The following is a 5,836-nucleotide window of genomic DNA, read 5'->3' on the forward strand; positions in this document are numbered from 1 at the left end:
CACGCAGCGGCCAAGTACGCGATCTCCAGCTATACAGCTAATGCGTGCGTTTCCTTCAACTCTCGCTCGTTTTACTTTCAATGAGCGTACTAACGACGCTTTGTTGCCTTGAAGAGGGCCAAAATCGTGCTGGATTTGCATTCGTCAGAAATTCTTCGCGACTATTACACTCAATGCTGAAGCGCAAAATATGCTCTCATATACTGTACTCAACTATTCGTGTGAGCTGGGATAAATATCTGTAATAGCTGAAATGTGTTGGACAGACGGAAACATTATATGCTAAATATTTGCTGGGCTTTAAAGGAAGTAGTCACAAGTAGTGAATCTTATTTAAAAACCAGTCATTAAAAAATCCAAAGTAGCCATTTTAACACATTAAATTCCTTTTTACAATGCGCCATATAAATAAATGTCACTTCTAATGAGTTAAGGCTGCAGGCAAAAAACTAAAGCAAACTGCGCAGTTTTCCACACATAGGGCTGCGGAACCTGCTTCCAAGCATAAAAATTCTCAATGGAATGGGACGAAATTCCACGAATGGGACAAAAAAGACAAACACATATGTGTTCAGCATATTCAACGAAAACAGAAATGAGACTTGTTCCTGTCCAGGCAACCTTTTTCTGCAAGGGCACATTATACCGCCGAAAATTTTGCACCATTTACGGCCGCTCTTTCAGCTCGCTATGCGCTCCTTCTTGTTTTTAATGCGTTTAGTTCGACCCGCGGTGATCTCGGCACAGCAACGCGCGAGAAATACGTACATATTATATATTGTGGTCTGTGCTTTGCCGCGCGCTGATGGTATTTTTCGAGATAATAATAACAAATGCGACGGCTACAAGAGTGGCCCAAAGAACAGCCGATGCAAAAAGCGGGCGGAGGGTCGCCTTAATTGGCCCTAGAACAAACCAAAACTGATCAACAGAGCTGAATGAGATAAAAGGGGATCAACTTGGACACGCAGCATTGCACTTTAAGCTTAATTCGTTGACATGCTTAGGTCAATAAATCTTTTTGAACGGTTTAAAAACAAGTTTTCTTGGAATGAGAATATGATCGTTAAAATATTGAACGAAATCGTTGCGATAACACTTTTTGCACCCAGAACTAGTTCAGAACAATAAATTTTAAATCGTTATCATAATAATGTTATGTCCAGAGTAATAAACACGAATCGATCAGACACATAATTACGAGCGGAGTATTTTTTTAGGACAAACAAAGGGTCCGATGGAGAATGTGTGTATCACACATGGCACCAGAACCAGAGCGACACATTCTGTACCCTTTGTGTGTGTATATGCTTGAAGGCAATCTAGTACATAAATATAAACGCCTGCGAGAAAGAGTTTAAGTTGATAATGAATCGAACGGCAGCGCTGCTTCATTTTTTTCTCCTCTTGCAGCTCTCAGTCAGCCACTCTCGAGATAATATTAACCATTATTTATTTATTTATGTCTTCTACGCCGTAGCATCGGCGGCAGCAGCATAAACCAGATTAGTAATTCATGCTCAAGAGCCGTGTGCGCCAAATAATATCCTGTTTCGCTGCGGCCTCGAGTTTTGTGACTCCATAAGGCGCATGCCACTCGTTAGCATTGTACTACACTTTTCCGTAAACATCTCAGATTTCGCACATAATTTCACGCGACTTTTACGGCAAAAAAGTCGCCGGTGGTTGTCATCTGATAAATTGAAATGTTACTGAAATTAACACAGTACTTCATGTTACAAAACGCTAAGCGTTATTTTGATCTGAGCATCAGACATTTCTTTTACTTTGAGAACTTTCAGAATGCATAATTGAGTTAATAAATATTGTAAGCCACTAATTCAAGTTTTTGTCCCTCTTTTTGAGAAGTTTGTTCTGCAAGACCTGTTGATATTTTCTTCCAAAGTATTTATGCGTAGGGTAGTGTTGTTGGAATAAGAATTTATATATGTAATTAAATGAAGATGCAAGATTTGTTTTTGGGACTTGTCTAAATTTTGAACTTGACAGGCACAGAGATATTAATGAATATCGTCGAGGATTTAGGAAGAAAAGAGCAATTGTAATCCTGTTGTAACTAAGCCATTACATATATTTAAAAAAAATGAAAGTTCCTTGTCTTCAACAAGCAATTACTTAATTTCAAATTAATAAATAATAAAATAAAATTGCTAACGCCACTTGAGTGAGAAAATGTATTTTTTTCGATCGGAATTAGCCTTTAATAGAAATTTATAACTTTTTAGCATGTTACCCGATTAAATGATAAAAAAAAAGAAATCCTTCCTGCTGACGCCCACTAGAGTTAATACCAACTGCCAACTTTTCTGCATTAGCAAAGGCCATCAAGGATTGCATAGAATGCGTTCTATTTAGCATTGAAACGTGAGCAGTGCAAGTAAGTGCCAAACCTAGTTAGAATGTAGGATGATAATATATTATTGTCGCATTGATGTCATTCTGAATGTACGACGAAACTACGCCAGTAATTTTAGGCACCTGACGTGCAGGATTTGAATTACAAATCGGATTCTAGATTTATAGCTCTCAAATAAAGCTGTAAACGATTTCTTTATCAGCTATTGCTTTATTTGATCTCTGCAAGAAACTTTATCCTTTTGGATATTATTAATTCTGTTGTCTGCATGAAGACTTTTCAAGCGATTACCTTTTAAGTGTCAATGTTGGAATGTGTGAAGAAATTTAATGAAAAAATTTAAAAAGGTCTTAAAATCAGACAACAACATTTTCATCCTTTAATGTGGTTGTTGATTGTGCAACTCCAGTTATTGCTTAAAATATATGTTCAACATCTGATAAGCATTATTGTCAAATTCATGAATCTTTATACAGTGATTTCCTTTGTACAATAAAATGCAGCATAGAGCGTAAGGACACTATTCAGGTTACAGTGAATGTGCCGTCATCACCTCAATTGTGAGTTCAATCAACAAATCGAGTGTGCATGCCCTCCAAAATTACGACCACAAGCGCTTTTGGTCATATTCCCGCAGTGGCCGGTGGCCAAAAGCCATCGCATTGTTTTTCTGACCGCGTCCCCTCGCAGCCAATAAAGCAGCGAAATAATAATAATATTCACTGCGCGGCTGCGGCGGCGGCGGCAGCGGCGAGAGCAGCAAGCGAAAACACAAACTGCCCCATCGCATAATTATACATATATACGTATACGCACGCGGCTCAAACATCCAACTTGTTAAATTATTCCGCGCAGCACTCGCGGGCTCTCTGCGTGGACAGAAACGAAAGAGAGAAAGAGAAGTAGAAAAATAAAATATGTACACGGTCTGTGTGTGCTCAACGAAACAGCATGTGCAGCACAGAGTTCCCCTCGCGCGTTCTAGCCATTGATAACATGCCCTTAGCATGACATTGAGTTAGCAGCCAGCATTTTTATACACACGCGAGTGAGTGAGTGTGCCGACGGTGTGTACCCGGCCGTTCTCCGCGGCTCCGCGCTCCATGGTGGCTCATGTGAGCAACAAGTATTAGCGAAGCTGCAGGTGATTATTATTATTATTACGACTACTCCTCTGTCCGGAGGAGGAAAATGAGCATACACACGTAAATTATCTTCATTGTGTCTCACCATCAGCAGAGAGGGCACCTTGCGATTATCCGCTAAGTGGACGTGGTCTGCGTTTCATTATTTCCCGGAGCACCGCCAGCGAGAGAGGGAGGATTATAAAAATATTCTCGTGCGACTCCAGCTCTGTCAAGTGATATAATGAATAAATAAACAATTCAGAAATTTTCTTGATAAAATAAAACATGTTATTTTGATTTTTCATCATTTTCTCATAGAATTGACTTTTATGTAACCGTCAAGAATTAAACTTAAATTTAAGGAATCAACCTGTGTGTTTAATTCTTTCTTTGTCTTAAAATATTCTTTTAGTACCTACTTGAAAATAAAAAATGTGTTTCAAATTTTCCTTAATGATCACCATTATTAGTGGATGTGTGCTTACAATTAATTTAATTTAATATTTTTCCACATTCAAGGAAGCGTTGTTTCTTTCCTAACTGGAAAAAAGTTATCTCCGACCGCGGTTGATAGCTCAAGCTAGCGCTAGCTGCGTTTTATTGCCGTTTGTTTTATCAGCATCATAAAGAACGCTCAAGTGTGAAACGCAGTAATTGCAGTTCGCGCCCAAACAACAAACGAGCCTTAACTTTCATCCTCCAAACGCAGTGCCGATAGAGTCAATAGGGGCCGGTCTTTTGGTGCCAAAAGGTGGCTGGGCGCCGAAAAGTAATTGATTTTGCGTGTTTGGCGCGGAGGCACGCCTGCTGATAAAAATTCGGCTTGAAATTTGCGAGACGCTCTAAGCCGGGCCTGTTTAGCCGGTCTGCTCTTTTTCTGCCGAGCGAAAGAAAATACGGGCAAAGCAGCCAAGGCCAGGGTTGGTCACGTGACCAGAGTGAGTCGCGGATCCTGCTTTTGGCCACTCGTTTGGCTCGTCCCGCGAGTAATTAATTGCAGGCCGCAAATTTTATTATTTCATACTCCGTCCAGCCAGCGTCGCTTCGTCTCTCCCTTTCGTTCTTTTTTCCCTCTCTGAAAGTCGTGTAATTTCTGCTGGCACCGGCCGCTGGGCAGATTTTTATGCAGATTTCCCTTTCTTTGGGCATAAATTTAGTCCCGCTTAATGCTTGTACGCGTGTTTATAGGAGAGATAAGAAAAAGGGAGAGGCAGCTGGAAAAAGCATCAAGGACATATGTACGTGTAAGAATATATTTTGATAATCACAGATAAAAATCTACGTAAAAAATACATTTCTTGCAATTTTGTTGTTAAATTTCTTTTGACCTTATATAATTCTATCGCATTTTTCTTTATTAAAGAATATTTGGTATTTTTGCAGAGTGCTTAAAATAAGAACCATGACCTACAAACTTTAATTATCATATATATATATATATATACTTTTCAAAATAGGAAGATGCCTAATTGTTCTACCTTTCATTAAAAACAAACCGTGAAAAATAATATTAAATTGCATCAAAGGAAAAAAATAAACAACAAGCTAAACTCAGTTGGATTTTAAACCACATTAGGCGGATAAAATTGAGCTTTTTGAAAAGAAAATAATGTCACACGTTTTCGACAGAATCTGTAACCAACTGTTTTGGTCCCGAAAGCCTCGTTAGCAGCATTGTACCAGCAAAATAAAATTTACAGCAGTATAAAGCTACAGGAAATTTTTATCACAGTTCGTTGGAAACTCATTGCAGTGTGCAATTGAAATAGAAAGGTGTGACGAGATCTTGAGAAATCCTCGTTATTTTATCAAATATACGTGCCCAAAATCCCGGCCTTTTGTAGCTATTTCAAAGAGAGGAATTTTGCTTAAAATACAAAGGAAAATTCAAATGTTCTTATGGAAGAGCTGGAAGAGATAATAAATATAACCTCGTATGACATAGTTAGATGTAATGCAAAAAAGTAAAAAACTCTGTTTCCGCTTCATTCATGTTGTTAAACAGAGGATTTTGAATGAAGGTGAAAAGAATGGAAAAATATTATGTCATGGATTTTAATATTCTCTATAGTTTCAGTCAATAATGTTGGCATCTGAAGTGCACGAGGAGTTCAATCTTTTTTCTTGGTTGACACAATTGTTGAATTAATGACAAATTTTGAAATTAATTAAAATCATGTTATATAACTGTTTACTACAGAAACTATAATTTTTCAATCGGCTTTAAGCACAGAATTTTGAAATAACCAAGAATGATCGCACACAAGGATTGAAACACGCACGTTTCCACGCATTTTTCGCCACATTGCAGTCTGTGTTTTCAATGAGTGTG

At 38.3% G+C, this 5,836-nt stretch overlaps 1 long non-coding RNA gene across 1 annotated transcript; it reads left to right on the plus strand.

The window, feature by feature from the left end:
* The first annotated feature begins 3,181 nt into the window (after window positions 1–3,181).
* Window positions 3,182–3,788, plus strand: LOC135943397 (uncharacterized). The gene is made up of 2 exons (XR_010575193.1): window positions 3,182–3,521; window positions 3,614–3,788. It is a non-coding gene; the product is annotated as an uncharacterized LOC135943397 (long non-coding RNA).
* The last annotated feature ends 2,048 nt before the right edge of the window (window positions 3,789–5,836 follow it).

Source organism: Cloeon dipterum, chromosome 4 (assembly GCF_949628265.1).
Source record: "Cloeon dipterum chromosome 4, ieCloDipt1.1, whole genome shotgun sequence".
NCBI classification, from domain to species: Eukaryota; Metazoa; Arthropoda; class Insecta; order Ephemeroptera; family Baetidae; genus Cloeon; species Cloeon dipterum.